Source organism: Gossypium arboreum, unplaced genomic scaffold, assembly GCF_025698485.1.
Source record: "Gossypium arboreum isolate Shixiya-1 unplaced genomic scaffold, ASM2569848v2 Contig00162, whole genome shotgun sequence".
NCBI lineage: Eukaryota > Viridiplantae > Streptophyta > Magnoliopsida > Malvales > Malvaceae > Gossypium > Gossypium arboreum.
Genome location: NW_026440296.1, coordinates 475,846 through 497,645, shown reverse-complemented (window position 1 = coordinate 497,645; position 21,800 = coordinate 475,846). Strand labels below are relative to the sequence as shown.

General features: G+C 35.8%; 1 pseudogene; it reads left to right on the top strand.

The window, feature by feature from the left end:
- The first annotated feature begins 12,434 nt into the window (after positions 1-12,434).
- On the top strand, positions 12,435-20,057 carry LOC108488953 (uncharacterized; annotated as a pseudogene).
- Positions 20,058-21,800: the final 1,743 nt, after the last annotated feature.

Genomic DNA, 21,800 nt, shown 5'->3' with positions numbered 1-21,800 from the left:
AACACTCCCACTTTCTCCCTCCGCTCATTCTATCTTCCTCTCTTCTAATTTCTCCGCCTCTTTTTCGCTTTCTTTTCTTTCTCTCAATAAAGTTTTTGTTTTCCTCTTTTCCATTTTTTTTTCTTGATCTGTAAAATTCCATCGATTGTTGGAAAGAGCAAGAGGGTTCTTAGAGGGGAAATTGAAATCTAAATCGAAAACTGCAAATGTTGAGGGTAAACCAAGTGATAAACCAGGCATGAGCTTCGATTTCAAATTGCCGATACCTCCTAAGTCATGACCCAAAGATTTCCTTCACCTCTTCAACATTTAGCTTCAAAATCATCTATTCGCTTCTTCGATATTTACAAGGAACCCCGCGACAATTCAAGAGCTCAAGCAACTACTCATTGCTACTAACCCGGATTTTATCTTTCTTTGTGAAACTAAATTGCATTATAGTAGTCTTTCTCACGTTAGGGACCTTTGCAGGATGTAGGGTTGTTTAGTATTAGCTCGGAGGGCAATGTGGGTTTAGCTTTGCTTTGGAGAGAAGAGGTGGAGGTGGCTTTTCAAAATTATTTGAACCACGATATTGATTCTCTTGTTAGCATGGATGATAATGAAAATCTGGCTTCATGGGGTTTTATGGACATCTGATCTAAACTCAAGAAAGAGGTCGTGGGATATTCTTAGGAGGGTGGGTGGTGCGTTAGGGAAGGTTGGATGGTGGGGGCAATTTCTATGCTATCATTAATGATGTAGAGAATGAGGGGTCGAAGGAAACCTAAGACCATGATGGATGATTTTTATGATCTTTGGAGGAGCTCTCCTGGTTGATATCAAGACTAACAATGGGTGGTTTCATGGGTTAATAATAGAGAGGGGATGAACATGGTCAAGGAAAGGGTGGACAGGTTTTTAGTTTCCACATATGTTATTGAGAATATGTCGTACCTTGTTGCTAAGGTGGTGAGACAATTAAAACCCGACCATGATGCTATTCTTATGGACACGATGGGTAGTAAACCATTTAAGAACTTTAGAGACCCTAGATTGATCTTCAAATATGATGCATGATGGGCTAAAGATAAAAAAGCTAAAGAAATCATTAATAGAATTTGGACTGAGAACAATGGGGATATCTTGAATAAAATAGAGAAGATGCATGATGATCTTGGGCCGTGGTAGCAAAAACGATATAGAAGAATGAAGAACCATATTAGTGGGTTAGAGAGGAAGATCGACAAGCTTGTAGATGGTCCAAACAGGGAGAACACGGCTAACCTTATTAAATCGGCTCGCTTTAAGCATGGGCACTTGTATGCTATGGATAAGGGCTATTGGGCGCAAAGGGCTCGCATTAAGTGGCTCAAAGAGGGTGATAGAAACACTCGCTATTTCCACATGCATGCTACTGACAAAGAAAGATGGAAATTTGTAAAATTACATTGGGCTACTTCCACAATCTCTTCAAGTTTACCACCACTTCAAATGATGATCCTGACTTGCATTATATCTGGCTGTGCATTACCGATAATATGAATTCTAGATTGAAGAGGGATTTTATTGATGATGAGATCATTGTTACCTTTAACCATATGACCCACGCAAAGCTCCAGGGATTGATGGCCTCTCACGCTACTTTTTAAAGAGCATTGGGTAGTTGCTGGGAAAGACATCTTAAAGTTGTGTTAGGATGTGCTCAATAGCAACAAAGATGTTGCTCGCCTTAATGATACTTTGCTTGTATTGATTCCAAAAATTAAAGACCTGATTGATATGACTAATTTTCATCCCACCAGCTTGTGCAGGGTTGTTTATAAAATTATTTCCAAAGTCTTGGCTAACCATCTCAAAGAAGTCCTCCTATGTTGCATTAGCCAGAACCAAAGTTCTTTCGTCCCTGGTCGCATGATTCACGAAAATATTATAATTGCGCATGAGCTGATGCATTACCTTTAGAGCTCAAAAAATGGCCTGAACAAAGGTTTTATTGTTAAGCTCGACATGAGTAAGGCCTATGACCGAGTCGAGTGGAGTTTTCTCAAGAAAGTGATGATTAAATTGTGTTTTAAACTCAATTAGGTCAAGAAAATCATACGTTCTATGCGTTCGGTTCATTATATGGTTAAATGCAATATGACTCTGTCCAACATTATTATTCAAAAGGGTCTCGCAAGGGACCCTTTATCCTACATTTTTTGTTTTTGCATGGAATTTTTCTCGGTATGTTACTTCATGCTCAAAATGCTAATACTATCAAAGGCATTAAAGCAAGCAAGAATGGCCCTAGTATTAATCATCTCTTCTTTTCTGACGATGCCCTTCTTTTGTTTAAGAACAAAAAAAGTGAAGTGGAGGCATTCATGAATATCCTTGGCACGTTTGAAAAAATGTCGAGAGAAATCATCAACCTCGACAAGTCTGTGGTGTTTTTTAGCCCTAAAACTCCTATGTCTCAGCTTCTTTTCTTGGGTGGCTTACTCAATATGAAAGTGGTGGACAAGCTTGATAGTTATCTCGGCCTCCCTCTCTCTATTGGGAAGAAAAAATCCATTGCTTTTCAAAGTATTTCTAACCGCATTTCATGCAAAATCAACCGTTGGTCGAAAAAGGCTCTTATCTTATGGGGGTAAAGAAATCTTTGTTAAGTCCATTATCCAATATATCCCAAACTATGCTTTCTCGATGTTTCTTGCTCCTAAAGGCAACATTGAGGATGTTCAGTTAAAAATCAGTTGCATGTGGTAGAGGGGAATTGGTAAAAGTAGGGGCTAGTCTATGCTTGCTTGGAAGAGGATTTGTTACCCTAAAGGTATGGTGGTCTTGGGTTTAGGGACCTCTATTTTTTAATTTAGCCCCTTGAGTAGATAGGTGTGACTAAACACATGTAAAGCGATTTGTGCTTCATATGTTGAATGCTAAGTATTTTACAAATGGGGACATCTTTCATACCAAGTGTATTGATAAGCCTTCATATACTTGGCAAAGCATTACCTCGGTTGCTAGAATGTTCAAAAATGGCTTCGATTGGATGGTGGCCGACGGGAAGAGCATCGATATTCGGCGTGATAACTGGGATTTTGAGGGGCTGATGGTGAATCAATCTGCCTGAGCAGGCTGACTATTCAGGAACAAAAAGCGTGTGATATTTGGAATACTAATAACGTGGGCTTGAACGAAAATAGGGCCAATGAGATTTTTGGAAAAAATATAGGGGAGCAAATTTGTAAAATTCCCATTATTACTAATGGCCCTAATGATTGAAGAATATGGTTTCACAACTCTTATAGATTTTATTCTTCAAAGTCAGTGAACTCTTGGCTGATTCTTAAGCAAGTTGGCTATGGCCCTCACCACATCTTCTAGAGAATTATTTGGAAGCTGAAAACACTGCCTAAAATTCGTATCTTCTACTAGAGAATGGGGCATGACATCCTATCAACCTATGAGAAAGTTTCCACCATTCGTCGGAGTTTAAGAGTAGACGCCATAGATGTGGAGCTTGCCTGAGCGTTTATCCATATGTTGAAAGACTGTTTCACTACTCACGAAATCCTTGTCTTAGGAGGCCTAAACAATAACCTTCTTGTTGGTGATTATACAGACTGTATTGACTGGGTTGAAGATGCAATGAGGGTGCCAGATCAAAAAGCCTTCTCCGACTTCATCACCATCTTTTGGAATTTTAGAACAACAAAAATAATTTTATTTTCCAGGGTAAAGAGGATGAGGCCAGGGTGGTTTGGGAAAGAGTTGCGACCTTATGCCATGATTTTCATATTCATAACTTGTTGAACAAGCCTTTGCAGCCTGTGATTACTATTGAAAAGAAATGGATGAAACCCCCTTATGGTATTGTGAAGATTAACTTTGATGCCACTGTGTTGATGAAAAATATGTGTAACACCCCTTACCCGTATTCAAAGACGAAACAGTGTTCAAGGCATTATTGGACTTATATCATAACATTTAAGCACATTCGAATCATAATTTTTGCATACAATTTAAAACTTTTAAACATTCATTCATATTGTCCCTTATAAGGCCCTATAAGACCTTAAAGCATGCTTAGAAGAGGTCCGAGACTAAACCGATAACTGAGGAGACAACTCGAAAACATAGAAAATTTTCCTCAATACAAGGGTCACATGCCCGTGTGCCTGGCAGTGTCCCTCACACGGCCAAGAAACACCTGTCTTAGACCGTGTGGAAATTCAAATTAAACTCACATGATTGTGTCCCGGCCGTGCTCAACCCGTGGAGCTCACTAACTTACCTCACACGGCCGGACCACATGCCCGTGTGGCTCACATACCATCGACACGCCCATGTCCGGACGTGTGGAAGCAGGCGTAATATTGACTTGCATCACACTAGAAGACATGCCCGTGTGCCGGCCGTGGTCGAATCGACTTGGGTCACACGGCCACCACCGCTATGTGCGCCGTGTGCGCACGACGCCAATAGGCACGCCTTGTGTTGCTAGTGCCAAGTCGGAGGGTATCTTGACTTTAATTCTAAAGGCTACCCCAGGGACACACGACCTTGTGCCAAGGCTATGTGTCACACACAGTCGAGTCACAGGCCATGTGCTCAGCCGTGTAGAGTGAAAATAGGCTTGGTTTAAGCCACATTCCTCACCCAACACAAGCATACCCAAACTATCTCAATTAATACCATTTCCATGCATTTATAAGCAACCAAAACATGCAAATGCCACTACAATTTATACCAAATCAACTTGGTACTCAAATACCAAACTATAACCAAGTATCATTCATTTATGAAAATCACATAACAAGGCATCATTTGAACTACCACATTTCTCTTTTTCACAATTAAACCCCTAATTGACATTTTTGTCAAAAATAATATAACAAAACTTTCTTAACTATCACCAAACTTCCATAATCTATCATTAAACATTAAAGAATTCAAGTATTCAACAATGGTACCCTTCAAAATCATAAGTAAAATAAAAATCAAGGTCAGGCTAGCTAGATTACAAAGCAACGATATTAAAAAGCGTAGAAATTATTAAAAATCGAGCCAAAACCGTACCTTAATTGACAATTGAAGCTTGGTCGAATGAAGACCTAGGTTTTGCTATTCTTTCTTCTCAATTTTCGACAAAAAATGAAGAATGAATGCGTAGAAGTTTTTATTTGTTATGTTAATATTAACTTAATAGCTAATTTACCTATTTACCCTTTAAAACATTTGATAATTTCAAAATTACCAAGCCAACAACTTCCACAATGTCACTAAAGGTCTAATTGACAAGCAAGGACTCCCATATTTCAAATAATAACCATATAATGTCTTTAAACAATAGAACTCTACATTTACGCGTTTAGCGATTTAGTTCTTTTACGAATTAAGTATTTAAACAATAAAATTTCTTTAAACTTTCACATAATAAATCTATCGTGTTGTAAACCTTATTAAAATAATAAAAAAGTATTTTGACATCGGTTTGTGGTTTTGAAACATTTGTTTTGATTTGGGTCAAAAAGCAGTTTACAACTCTCCTCCTTAGGGATTTTGTCCTCGAAAATCTAACAGATTAAAGAGGTTAGTCTGTTTTGCATAGCTTCTTCAAGTTCCCACGTAGCTTCCTCAATCCGTGTTTATGCCAAAGAACCTTTACTAAAACTACATATTTTTTCTCAACTCTTTGATTTCACAAGCCAAAATTCTAATTGGTTCTTCACTATCGACATATCGAGTTGAATTTCAACATTAGTGGCGAAATCACATGTGACGGATTGGATATGTATCGACATAGCATAGAAACGTGAAATACATTATGTATCTTTTCAAGTTCAGAGGGTAACGATAATCAATATGCTACAGGACCTATTCTTTCAATGATCTCATATGGCCCAATGAAACGCAGACTCAATTTCCTTTTCATAGAATCGAAGAACCTTTTTCCATGGTGACACTTTTAGGAATACTCGGTCTCGATTTGAAACTCAATTTCTCGTTTCAAATCCGCATAGGACTTCTATCGATCGAAGTTGCTTTTAAACTGTCTCGAATCATTTTCACCTTTTCTTGATCTCCGAATCAAATTAACCCGTGAATCTTTTTCTCACTCAATTCATCCGATATAACATAGTCTCACATTTGCGATCAGTATAAGGCTTCGTACGGTGGCATCTTTATACTCGTTTGGAAGCTATTGTTATACGCATATTCAATCAACGGTAAGCATTTCTACCAACGGCCCTCTAATTCAAGAATACAACATCTTAACATGTCTTTGAGAATCTATATAACTCTTTCGCTCCGACCATCGATCGATGATGAAAAGTAATCTTGAAATTCAACATTGTTCTTAGAACTTCTTACGCTTTCTTCTAGAATCGCGATGTAAATCTCGGATCTCTATCTGAAATAATAGATAATGGTACCCCATGTAATCGAACAATCTCTAAAATGTACAATTCTGCTAATCTATCAAGTGAATAATCTATACGTACTCGTATGAAATGAGCAGATTTTGTTAGTTGATCAATGACAACCCAGATAGAATCTTTCTTTTTCAGAGTTAAAGGCAATCCCGATACAAAGTCCATTGAAATTCTATCCCATTTCCACTCGGGAATCATTACAGGTTGCAATAAGTCAGATGGTATTTGATGTTCAGCTTTTACTTACTGACAAATTAGACATCTCGACACAAACTCTGATATATCTCGTTTCATACCTGACCACCAGTACAACTATTTCAAATCATTATACGTCTTGGTACTACCCAGATGACATGTAAAAGTGACTACTATGTGCTTCATGCAGAATTTTCTGAATAAGTTCTGTATTTTTCGGTACACAAATTCTATTTTGGAACATTAAACAATCATCAGTTCCATTATAAAATTCTGAATCAGAAATAGACTCACATTGAATTCATTTAGCCTGTAATTCACGATCTACTTTCTCAGCATCACAAATGTGTAAAAGAAATATTGGTTTAGCTTTTAACTCAGCTAATATCGATCCATCACTAAAAATCATCAACTGGGTGTTCATCGCTCTAATGCAAACAAGGATTTTTGGCTTAGGGCATCAGCAACCACATTAGCTTTTCTCGGGTGATAATCAATCACAAAATCATAATCTTTCAATAACTCGAACCAACTACGTTGACGCAAATTCAAATCCTTCTGTGACATCACATATTTCAAACTCTTGTGATCCGTATAGATGTGGCATTTCTCACCGTATAAATAGTGTCGCCAAATTTTTAATACGAATACAATCACGGCTAACTCCAAATCATGCATTGGATAATTCTTCTCGTGAGGTTTTAATTGTCGAGAAGCATAAGCTATAACTTTTCCTTCTTGCATCGGGACACATCACAAACTATTTAATGACGCGTCACTATAAATCACAAATTCTTTTCTCAATTCGGTTGAACCAATATTGGTGTTTCGATTAATGATGCTTTCAACTATTCAAAACTCTTGACATTTTTCGACCATTTGAAATTCACATCTTTTTGAAGCAATGCGTCATCGTGTCGCAATCATTGAGAACCCTTTCACAAATCTTCGATAATAACCCGCCAAGCCTAGGAAACTACAAACTTTAGACACATTTCTGGGTTTCCAATCAAAAATAGCAAAAATTTTACTTGGATCAACCCTAATACGTCAATTTGAAACAATATGCCCTAAAAATCGACCTCTTTGAGCCAAAACTCATATTTACTAAACTTTGCAAATAACTGCTTATCACGTAGAGTTTGTAACACAATTCTAAAATGCTCGGTATGTTCAGATTCATTACGTGAATAGATCAGAATATCGTCAATGAATACAACCACAAATCTATCTAAATATGGCCTAAATATTCTATTCATTAAATCCATAAAAATGGCGGAGCATTAGTTAAACCGAAAGGCATAACAAGAAATTCCTAATGTCTATACCTTATTCTAAAAGCGTTTTCGACATCCACCTCTTTGACTCAAACTACTAATAACCGATATTATATCAATCTTTGAAAATAATGTAGCCCTTTCAACTGGTCGAACAAATCATCAATCTATGGTAGATGATATTTTTCTCTGTAGTCACTCTGTTCAACTATGCGTAGTCGATACAAATTCTCATCGTGCCATCTTTCTTCTTTACAAACAATACGGTGCACCCGGGATGAATAACTCGGTTGTGAACCTCTGTCAGTCAATTCTTGCAACTGAGCTTTCAATTCTTTTAATTCTGTTGGAGCCATTCTGTACAGAGATATCGATATTGGTGTTGTTCGCTAATTCAATACCAAATTCAACTTCTCTGATCAAAGGCAAACCTGGTAATTCTTTTGGAAATACATCCAAAAACTCATAAACAACAGTTACAGATTCAATCTTTGATTTAGACAACTTTGTATCCAGTACGTAGGCAAGATATGCATCATAACCCTTTTTCAAATATTTTTGAGCTAACACAAACGATATCACAATAGGTAATTCATTTGAATCATTAGACCTAATCCGAAGAATCTCACCATTTTGACATTTCAATTCAATAGTCTCATTCTGTAGCTCACAATGCATCGTGCATAGTCAACGTCCATTCCCAAAATAACATCAAACTCATTGAGCGATAGAAGTATCAAATCAACCCGAAAACAGTAACCCCAAATTATCAAAGGAAAATTCCTACAAATTTTATCAACTAAGACAAACTTGCCTAGGGGGTTCGATACCTTAGTTACAAACTCTGTAGACTCGACATGTAAAATCTTTTTTAATTACTAAATTCATACAAACATATGAATGGGTTGATTATTAACGCAACTATATCAGTATAAAAAACGTCTGGAGATGATGCCTCCTCTTGTACACATATAGAATAAGCTCAAGCAAGCGCTCGTGCCTCGAATCTAACCATAGAATCTCTCATAGCACCTCGGTTACTAGTCGTATTTCCAGTGTTTCGAAGTGGTCTCCCTCCAGTAGCCGTATTACTTACTTTCGCTGGTTGATCCCTTTCAACTGTGAACTTCTTAGGACAGTCCTAGAGATAATGATCAAGAGATCCACATTTAAAGCAAGCTCGCTCACAAATCTACATTCACCGTAATGTCTCCTATTTCATTATTTACACTCGGTCCACCATTTTTAACACTTCCCACTAGCAACGGATGTCACTTGAGGTTTAGAAGCGTAGTGTCTCGCATCTCTGCTCTAATCGAGATTCTCTCGAAGTCGTAGAACGAGGATGAAAATCTCTAGATTTCTTTGATGTTGGCTGATGTGATTTGCCTGCAAATCTTTTTGTAACATCTCTAGCCTCCGTTTCAACTTTTCTTTTCTCTTTGCAAAGCTCCTCGGCTTTACAGGCTCGATTAAACAAGACAACAAACTCTTTCAACTCAAGAATTCCAACTAACACTCTGATCTCTTCATTCAACCCATCCTCAAACCTTTTACACATTATAGCTTCAGAAGAAACATATTCACAAGTACTTGCTAAGTTATACAAACTCTCTATCATATTCTGTTACTGACATACAACCCTATTTCAATTCAAGAAATTCTTTTCTTTTCTAGTCAATGAACCTTTGACTGATGTATTTCTTTCTAAATTCAAATTGAAAGAAATCCCAAGTAACACTCTCTCGGAACTACGATATCAAGGTATTCCACCACCGATATCGACGCTCTCAATAATGATACAACACATTTTAAGTGTACTTGGTGTGTAAGATAATTCATCGAATACCGAATCGTGTTCTCAAGCAGCAGTGGCTCTAGGGATCATAAAGGATCGATACCTTGAGGAGCTATAGGGATCGATTGAGGAACTTGTGGGGTGGAGCTTGTTGAACAGCAAGTTCGAACGAATATACTAAGTGAACCACTCATTCATTACTTGAAAGAAGGAGTCTTTCGCCTCGACTTCATAACTACTCGTACAGTCTAGTTTTAGAAGCGTTGTCCCATGGCGAAGCTGTGCATTACTTTCACGTTGTCCTCTACTCATTGGATCCATTGCTATATAAAAATACATTTATAAATGTCAAGAGTCATCATACTATCACAATTTTAATATATGGCATGTATAGCTAGACTCATATATACTTACGTTAGTCCTAGAATCGAAATTGTAGCTTTGATACCACTAAATGTAACACCCATTGCCGATTTCAGTCAGCTTGTTTGAGGCATTACAAACTTATACATAACATTTAAGTACATTTAATCATAATTTTTCATACAATTTAAAACTTTTAAACATTCATTCATAGTATCCCTTATAAGGCCTATAAGACCTTAAAGCATGCTTAGAAGAGGTTGAACTAAACCTTATATTTGAGGACATCTCAAAACTTAGGAAATTTTCCTTATTACAAAGGTCACATCAGTGTAAGAAAGGGATCCCACATGGCCAAAGACATGTTGTTTTAGGCCATGTGCCATAGAATTGAACTTCCATGGCCGTGTCTATCGTTCTCAACCTAGTTTGAACTTACTAACTTACTTATGTGATTGAAGGACACATCGCTGTGATAACCGTTGTGCTCTAGCACCATCGTAGTGGTGTTTGATAACCCAATGTGGCTCACATTACCCAAATACGCCATGTCTATGGATGTTTATGGAAATAGTTTTGGATTTACTCTTAATCTGTATTTCATGTTTGAACCAAGGTGCCTTAGCAAGGTCGAATCAGACTTAGGTCACACGGGACAAACAATGCCCATGTGCGACCGATGTGCCACACATGGCCAATAGACACGCCATGTGTCAAGGTCGTGCCAAGTCTGGGTAGTTGACTTTAATTCTCAAGGCTACCGGACACACGGTGTGTGCCAGGCCATGTGCACACGGTAGAATTATACTTTTACTCTTTCTAGCATTTAGTCTTTTTACCAAATTAAGCATTTAACGGTAAAATTTCTTTTTAAACTTTCACATAATAAATATATTGTGCTATAAACCTTATTAAAATAGGTTAAATAATAAAAGATAGTTATTACTAGTACTTTTGGTTCCCTTGGTTACAATATCCCGATCTTGCCATTACTATACTATTGTTCGATAGGTGCACTTGCCTACATTGCGATAATAGTTAGTTCAAGAACGAGTAATTATAAATATTTAAAACCTATCACAAAACCTCGCGATCAATATCCTCACGAATATGGTGGACATTTATTTAGGGTTCGATCGGGAATGAGACGAGCATCAAATCGGTTTAGAGCATCCTAGGTAGTAATTTTGTCTCTTTCCTTTGTCATTATTTATGGATTTAAATCTTAATATTTTTCGTGGAATTGTCAAAGTTATGCTAACGCTAAATTCCCAATAATTTTTTGGGAGTATCATTGCTAAGCTAGATATCATGTGTCTGTTTGAAACAAGAGTTAGTGGGAAGAAATTCGATAGTATCATTGCTAAGCTAGGCTTTAACTATTCTCATCGTGTTGAAGCCATTGGTTTTTTCGGGAGTATTTGGATTAGCTGGAAAGATTTTATCAAGGTTAAGATTATTCGGAATCATCCGTAGTTTATTCTGCACTGTGTTATTGGCAATGTTCTTTCCAACTCAATTTACATATCCTTTGTATATGGTAGCCCAAACAGGAAAAAGAAAGTTCTCTTTAGAGTACTTTGAAATTGTCTATACCGTAGAGGTCTTGTCCATGAGTTCTTATGGGTGATTTTAATGCCATCTTGTCTCTAACAAAAATAAAAATAGCTCTACCATAGAAAGAAGCACCACCTTTTTCGGTGATTTTGTAGAATCCACTAAACTTCAGGATCTAGGGTTTTCAAGCCCATCCTTTACTTGGCAGAGAGGAGGCATATTTGAAAGATTAGACCGAGTACTTCCTAATCATGCTTGGATGTCAGCATTTCCAAATTTCCTAGTATATTACCTCCCACGGATTAAGTCCGATCATAGACCTATCTTCTTTTCTATGAAACTAGAGCATAATTCAAGCAGAGGTAGACCCGTCCGTTTCTTAGCCGATTGTACGAAGCACTCTGACGTCAAAGGGAAGTGGAGCTTCTCAGGTAATATGGTTGATTATTTATCTCACTTTACGTCATGCATTTAGGAGTGGAACAAGTCAATTTATAACTTTATTGGTACTCGAAATAGACAGTTAATGAAGTCCCTTTCAAATATTCAAAGGGTCCTCAAATGGTCGAGTTCTCTCCGTTTGATCCAACTTGAGACGGATATTCAAAAAGAACTGGAGTGTGTCTTGAACCATGAAGAACTACTTTGGAAACATAAGGTCAAGTGTGATTGGCTTAATTTAGGGGACTGAAATACAAAGTACTTTCATAGGCAGAAAAGAAAGTTTAACCATATTACTGCTTAACGTCTCGACAATTGGGAGTGGAGTTCTGATCAAAATGTTCTTCATATGACGCGGTGAACTTCTTTCAGAAACTTTATGGGAAAGCTCCAGAGCCCATGAGAGGTCTCCCTTCAGGTACTTTCTCACGTCTAGTCCTTTGGATATTGATTTCTTGAACAAACAGGTTTAAGAGGATGAAATCAAGAAGCTTTATTTGATATGGCACCATTGAAGGCATCGGGGAGTGATGGCTTTCATGCTCTTTTTTTTCAGAGTCAGTGAGACACCCTAGAAAAGACGTTTATGAATTGGTGAAGGAGGTTTTTGCAGGAAAAGACATCAATCTGGATTTGAATAACACTTTACTTGTTCTTATTCCTAAAGTCAACAATCTTGAGATATTCCTGTGGTTTCGCCCCATTAGTTTATGCTTTATTCCGTGTAAGTTAGTTTTGAAGGTTATTGCTAATCAGTTCAAATTGGTTTTCTCTAATCTAATTTCCCAAGAGCATGCTGGATTTATTGCAGGGCATAGTACTTCTCATAACATAATTCTTGCTCAGGAAGTAATCCATTCCATGAAAAGGAAGTGAACTGGTCGGACATGGATCACAATTAAAATTGATTTGGGGAAAGCTTATGACAGGGTGAGATGAGAGTTTATCGATGCTTCACTTTTTGTAGTTGGTGTTTCGAATTTCCTTCAAAAAGTGATAATGTCTGCCACTTCTTCTTCTACTATATAGGTTCTTTGGAATGGGTTGTTTTGAAAGATAGTAGAAGATGGCTCTAGTTGGATGGGACTCCATTTGTCATCCATGCTCTCATAGTGGTCTTGGATTCCGACATTTGCAAGATTAAAACACTTCATTTATTATGAAGATTGGTTTTAATCTTCGACTAAGGATAATGCCTTATGGATATGAGTTCTTCATACGAAGTATGGTATAAGAGATCGATTACCAGAATCCATTATTAGAATTCATACCTAGCGCCTTTAGAAATCTTTATCTAAGGTTTGGCCCTTATTCTGTGAGAACTTAGCATGGTTAGTTGGTAATGGCAATATCATTCTCTATAAGAAAGACTCTTGGATTCTGACTATAGGTCCATTGGTATCTCAAATCCTTGCTCATGCTCATCTGGATTTGGGTTGTACTCTCAGTAAGATGGTCATGCCAGATAAAGGGTGGAACCTTGATTTGTTTCGCATCAAGTTATCTGAGGAGGTGATCAATCATATTGTATCTATTCCTCCTCCTCATCCTTCTTTAGGTATGGACTACATTATTTGGACTCGCACGACTTATGTTCCTTTTCGATCCATAGCCCTTTTGGTCTATCAAGAAAAGTTCTTGGAATCCTAAGGATGCTTTCCAAAAGAATAGTTGGAAATATCATGGGCCACACTGAGTTAAAATTTTCCTTTGGCTAGCCTTGAGAGAAAAACTTATGACTAATCTGGAGAGAACTAGGCGGGAATTGGTCATAATAGCTCTTGACCTGTTTGTGGCTATGAAATAGAAGACACACTCCACATGCTTCGATATTGTTCGATAGCAAAGGAATTTGGTTCTGAGTTATACCATAACACCCTTCACCGTATTCAATGCCGAATAGGGTACGGACTATTCTTGGACTCATCACACATTTAAACATACATTTCTCCAATTCCATACAAACATCATTCATAAACAATCATATTGTCCCTATTACGAGCATACAAGGCCCAAAACATGCATTGAGTGGTTCAGACTAAGCCGATAAATTAGGAAATTTTCGAAAACTTAGTAAAATTTTCCAAAAATAGGGACACAGGGTAGTGTGGCCGGCCAGTGTCTCACATGGCCAAAGACATTCCCGTGTCACAGGCCGTGGCGACATTGGAAATGGGATTACATGTAACTCCTTGACTTGGGTTACACAGCCAACTACATGCCTGTGTGACTAGCCCGTGTGCCCTTCGAAATGGCCTCACATGCCCGTGTGCCAGACCCTGTGCTAGGCCGTGCCAAACCTGTGGGGTATACTGACTTATGTCACACGGCCAAGTCACACGCTCGTGTGTTGGGCCGTGTGGAGCTTACTCACTTGATTTCTAATTGAACACCATGGGACACAAGACCGTGGCACCTAACCGTGTGTAGTCGTGCCCGTGTCTCTGCCTGTGCAGACAAAAATAGATTACCAAGCCATCTTGCCACCCAAATTTGTATACACCTACACCAAGAAAAATGGCACAAAACAAGGCATAAATAGGAATTTCAAACTAATCACAACCAAGCCTAATTCATGCTAATTCCATACTATCAACCATAAAATTCAAAATTTCAAGACAAGCCATTCAATTACATACCAAAATCACATTCACAAATCACCTAAATGGTCACTTTCATTTATGCATTTCTTTACCTAAAATCACAAGTCAACCGATATCATATTTCAACCAATTGATACTCCAAATACCAAATCATAAACAACCATTCACCACAAGATTTTACATGGCAATTATCAACCACATAACAAAGGTCATATGCACATATATATACATTACAAAATAAACCAAAATAAGCCAACTCTCATGGCAATACACAAAACCAATCACATAACATTTACTAGCCATTTCAAATGACTAACTTCATCACCAACACATACCAAAATGACCAAAGCTCCTATACATGCCATATAACCAAAAACATAGATTCAAAAGTACCAAAGTGATAGCTTGATAGTGTGATGAAGTCTCGACAAGTCCCAAATCCGAGCTAGCCGATATCACTATAAAACATAGGAAAATAAACAAAGTAAGCTATAAAACTTAGTAAGTTCGTATAACAATAAACTCAAGTTACCAAAAATTTACAATTCAAACAAGTGAACATATCAATATACCACTCATATAAATACACAAACCTATCACATTTTCAATCACAAGGTTAAATGTGAACTTCACAATTTTCTTTGATTCAAAGCTTATATGGTTCATATACATACCTGTAACATCTCGTATCAATCTCATACTCATCCGTATCTTTGATATACCCGTTGAACCATTCGGAATACTATCGGATACTCGGGAATCTCGCTCACTAAGTGCCACATATATAGTCGAAACTATCTCAATCACGTATCACATATAATGCTCACTCTCGAGCTATCAATAGGTCTACTCACACAAGCTGACAGTCATGATGTAGCTACACGGTGCTGCTCACACAAGCTGACGAGAATTTGCAACACATGCCGGATAACTCAGCCATAGGTAGGACGTACGAACCAACACCCAATCACATAACCCCTAATGACATGTCATTCATATCCTCATCATTCCTAAGGTTCAACCGAGCTTTCTCATTGCCGAATCTTCTTCGAACATATCCGTAAGGTCGTTTACACAATTTATTCAATATTAAAGCATTTAAAACACAATTATAATAATGCTTATTAACATACGAACTTACCTCGGATGCAAAAACGACGAAATTTATCGATTAATCCAACATTTTGTTTTTCCCTGATCTAAATCTGAATTTCACTTTTCTTGATCTATATAGGCAATTTTACACTTTTACCTTTAATATTTTAACATTTTTATAATTTAGTCCTTATCTCATAAAAATACAAATTCATGTAATTCAACTTATACCCATGCTAGCCAAATTTCAATTAAGTCCCTAGTTGCCCATATTTTTCATTTATTTCACAATTTAACCATAAAATTTCAACATTTCTCAATTAAATCCCAAAATGACAATTTTGTCAAAAATCACTTTACAAATGTTGTTTATTTAACAACAAGCATGCATTTTCTATCATCAAACATGAAAATACACATAGATTCATTAATGGCAAAACCCTAAACCTTTAACAGTTTTGAAAATTCGTCCCTAGGCTAGCTAGATTAAGCTGCAACGATCTCAAAAACATAGAAATCATTAAAAACGGAACAAAAACCATACCTACATGAGCAAGGATAGCATGGCCGAATGAAGGAAATAAAAAATGGCTTCTATTCTTGTTAAATTCAGCTAAGGAAGATGATAAACATAAAATATGGTTTTTGTTTTATTTATTTTAACCTTTAATTACCAAATACCGAAATTAACCTTTATTATAAAACATTAAAATCACTTAAATGATGTCTAAGAATGTCCACTCATATTAACAATGGGCTAATTGCAACATAAATCCCTTAACTATTTAATTTCATATCCATTTAATACATTTAGCTATTAGAACATCACTTTTGCACTTTACGGTTTAGTCCTTTTATTAAATTAAGCATTCAAACGATAAAATTTCTTAATAAAATTTCACATAATCATACTATCATGTTGTAGACATTAAAATAATAATTAAATAATTATTTTGACCTCGGATTTGTGATTCCAAAACTACTATTTTGATTTGACTAAAAACGGGCGTTACAACTCTCTCCCCTTAAGAATTTTCGTCCTTAAAAATTTTACCAGAAAAGAGATTAGGGTACTGTTTTCCCATAGCTTCCTCAGGTTTCCACGTAGTTTCTTCTACTTCGTGACGTTGCCAAAGTACTATCACTAAAGCGATGCTTTTGTTTCTCAACTCTTCAATTTCTCAAGCCAGAATTCTGATCGGTTCTTCGTTATACATCATATCAGGTTGAATTTCAATCTCCGCTGGAGAAATTACAAGCGATGGATCTGATCAATACCGTCGTAACAACGAAACATGAAATACATTGTGGATCTTTTCTAATTCTGACAGTAAAGCTAGCCGATATGACACTGACCCTATTCTTTCGATGATCTCATACGGCCCGATGAATCGCAGGCACAATTTGCCTTTGCAACCAAATCGAAGAATTTTCTTCCACGGAGATACTTTTAAAATACTCTGTCGCTGATTTGAAATTCAATGTCTTTACGTTTCAAATCCGCATAAGATTTATGTCGATTTGAAGTTGCTTTCAAACTGTCACGAATTACTTTCACTTTATGTTTAGTGTCTCTAATCAAATCAACCCTGTGAATCCTTTTCTCACTAAGTTCAGTCTAGTACAATAGAGTTCAACATTTGCAACCATACAATGCTTCATACGATTCCATCTTTATGATCAATTGAAAACTATTGTTATAAGCAAATTCAACCAATGGCAAATATTTCTTCCAATTGCTTTCAAACTCTAAAACATAGCAACGAAGCATATCTTCAAGAATCTGGATTACTTTCTCAAACTGACCGTCGATTTGGGGTTGGATTGTAGTACTAAAATGTAACACCCTTCACCCGTATTCAACATCGGGTTAGGGTTACGAAGTATTATTAAACTCATCACACATTTAAACATATATTTCTCATACATTTTCCAATTCCATACAAATATCATTCATAAAAAATTATACCATGTTTTGTTCAATGTAATGGCTATGCCATTACAACCCTATTCCATGGGCCCATCCTAAACACCTGTTTGGTTCAATGGAATGCCATATTACGGGTTTATTCCATTTCGGGCCTATGCAGTAAAATTGAATGATTTCTATTCTATATCCTCACCACCAATTACTGATTCGGTGTTTATGGGGACCATCACCACAAAAACTCTCCCCACTTTGCCCTCTCCCATTTTCTCATCTGAAACACTCCCCACTTTCTCCCTCCGTTCATTCTATCTTCCTCTCTTCTAATTTCTCTGCCCTCTTTTTTCTGCTTTCTTTTTCTTTCTCTCAATAAAGTTTTTGTTTTCCTCTTTTCCATTTTTTTTTCTTGATCTGTAAAATTCCATCGATTGTTGGAAAGAGCAAGAGGGTTCTTAGAGGGGAAATTGAAATCTAAATCGAAAACTGCAAATGTTGAGGGTAAACCAAGTGATAAACCAGGCATGAGCTTCGATTTCAAATTGCCGATACCTCCTAAGTCATGACCCAAAGATTTCCCCTTCACCTCTTCAACATTTAGCTTCAAAATCATCTATTCGCTTCTTCGATATTTACAAGGTAATTGCTCCATCTCCCCCTTTTTAACTCTAAAATATTTGATTTTTTTTAAGCTATAGTTCTTTTTAACTTTTTGTCTTGTGTGTACAGCTTGCAAGCAAGGAAAAAATCAAGAAAGAATAAGCAAGATGGTAAGTTTAAGCTTTGTTTGTTTATTGAAATTTTGTTACGTGCTCTTTTTTCCATGAAATTTAATATAAATAATTATTTTAATTTGATTTAGGCGGTCTTGATGAATTAAATAGAGGATATTTTGATGATATTTGAGCTAAAACAACACAAAGGTAAGGTATTAACTGATTTGTTCTTTTATATACATATAAGCTATATCATTTGCAAATCTATTCAAATTAGTTGAATTGCAACGATTTACGAGTAAAATTAGTGTTACTTTACGTAAACATTTTAATTGTTAGTTTTTTTCTTTTCTTGCAGATTACCTTTGGCAAATAAGATTCTAATTCTCGGAATTGCAGCAAGGAAGTTTCACGCCATGCATGTTATATATTCGATGGTAGAAAATCAAAGTGCCGATTGTTTTTGATGCAAGTGGCCGTTGATGCTAGCAAGTTGGTTGTCTTTGAAGCAACTTTAGTCTGTCTATCATTTAGAACAAACTCTCAGGTATGGTTTCTTTTTTCTATGTTTGTTTTGGATTAAATTTATGTATTTCTTAATGATGTTATAAATCTTCCATTTTTATCATGATAAGAGAATGTTGAATAGATAGTGCATTGTTTTAAAATTGTGATAAAGAGGCATATCAGTGACTCTATGGCAATGGAGGGGTAGCACTAAATTGCAATCATGAAAACAACAAAAACATGAGAAACAAAAGATGTTGTTGGTTGCTAACTTTTCTTTTCTCTTGTTTTTGGTTATTGTAATTGATGATGCATTTTAACTTCTTTTCCTTGTCAGGCTATGGTCGATTCTTGAAGCAAGCCTTTTTATGACGCCCTTTAGTGAGTCCAAGAGCGTGCGGCTATATGAGGTTCTATATTTTTGCTATTTAACTTTTCATTCCTTTTTGGCATGTGTGGTGAATCAAAGATTCTCAGTTTTCTGTTGCTAGAAAGAACTTATAGTTACATGCATCTGTAGTCAATAATAATAACAAACAAATAAAACAGCGAACAAGAATAGAAGATAGCTATGCTAGTATGACTTGTGAGTTATGACCGTCCTAGTTGACCTTATAGCTCATCAGATCAGCCTATAATTAATATTGCAGTTGTCCTTTTATTTACTGTATTTGAATGGAAATTCTTGACAGCTGATTTTATGTTTTATATAAGTTATTTGTTAAAATAATCGTGTTTTGAAATTATTATGTGTTGCTAAATGATAATATATTTGCTATTATCAAGTATCTTTTATAGACTCTTGGTTCTTATGCTTGAATCCCATTAAACGATTGCTTCTTCTATTTATGAGGAAATCTAGTTATGGAGCAAAGGATGCTCTTCAGAGGCATATTGTTTATTCATTTGGTGATCATTATTACTTCAGAAAAGAACTTAAGATTCTGAACCTTCTAACTGGGTAATCAGAAGTTTTTTATATCCTAATCAATAACATAACTAATATTCATACAGTTCTGTTTTGTTAGTATGAGAAGATGCTTTTTCACTTGTTTGAAGGTAAATTTTCCAGCTTGACAAATTTGGTAGAATAAGATGGCAGGGCTTTGGTTTGGCAAAGCAAGGTGAGTTGTCATCGCTTTTTTATTGCACAAAAGTTATTCTGGAGGAAAAATAGGTAGCCTGGCATTTTTTAGGTACTGTATTATCTTAATGTGTTAATATCTATTTTTGCATTCAAAGGATACTAGTGTCAAATGAAAATAATGATGTGATTTGTTGGAAACATGGTCCTGTTTGCTATTTTCTTTTAGATTTCTGCAACCAAGCAAAGCTTTAGGTTTTCCATTTTGGGTGAGCGAGTGGAAAAGTAAAGAAGTATCCTTATGCTAGTGTCAGTTTTATTTCAACTTCACTTTCTTGTATTTTAGTTTTGTGTCGACTTGACTTAAGTTATATGCCTATCAATATCCCATTGATATTCCTTGCAGATACTTTTGGCTTGCCCGGAGTAGCTTAGTTCTTACTTTGAAAGCTTTGTTGGCTCAACAGGATGAACAAGTTCACAATTTTGAGAGACCTCAATTTTGTTGCGAAAAACCTTGGTGTTGAGTTTTTCAAAGGTACTGTTGTGGTATAATAATCTTCCCATTACTGATGATGTGTAGAGTTGAATGAATTTTGTATTATTTTCTTCAACAATTAGAATAAAATGTATTTATGTATTCGATATCGAACCGGTTGGCAAAGCTGTTGAGGGAGTATTGCTATGGAGCATTGGGATTTTATAATGTAAAGAAATTTTATAATGTAATCATTAATGCAAAACTTTCTCATTAACATCGCCTTTTCCAATTTTATAATGTAGATAAACAAATATTTTTTGTTTCTTTTAGTTGAAAAAGGAAAAATAAAAGATGCTATTTTTCTTCGGATGCTTTGTGACTTTTCCTTTTATTTGTAATAAAAATTTTGTGTTTAATACAATCAATTAATTTTAGATTATAACACGGTAAAAAGTTTTATATAAAAATTATGTAAATAACAAATAAAACTTTAGTTGAAATCATAAAATTGAGATAAATTCGAAGTAATGCATTCAAATAACGATGTACTATTTTAAAATATAGTAAATAAATTTTTAAATGTTTTAATATAATTAAATATAAAAATAAAAAGCATTTTAGTATAATTTAAATATAAAAATAATTATATTAAGAATGTTATTAAGTTATATTTAATAATAATTATATTAAAATATGATTAAATTATTTATTTTATTTTTATTTTATCAAATTATATTATATTTAATAAGAGTCTAATTAAAATTTAATATCCATATCTAAAAAGTTACGCTAATGGTATTATGGTCATTTTAGTTTTTTCTTTATGCTATTACATATCTATTCCATTCAACCAAACACAATAATACTATTACAGTTCTATTCCATTACATTCAACCAAACAATTGAATTACTGATTACAGGCCTATTCCATTACAGCTCTATTCCATTACAGCCCTATTCCATTCCAATGAACCAAACTTGCCGTTATATTGTCCCTATTATGAGCCTACGAGGCCCAAAACATGCATTCGGAGTGATTCAGGACTATATCAATAATTTAGAAAATTTTCAAAAAACTTGGTAAAATTTTCCAAAAACAAGGACACATGCCTGTATGGCCCGACCATGTGGACATTCAAAACAGGATCACATGGCCGTGTCCCAGCCCGTGTCATACCAAGTGTAACTTCTCGGATGAACAGATAAACAACTGCTATATGCTTCGTTTAAAATTTTCTGAATAAGATCAGGATTCTTTGGTACACATATTCGATCTCAGAACATCAAACAATCATTGGATCCGATCTAAAAATTTGAATCAGTAGTCGACTCACATTGCATTCTTTTAGCTTGCA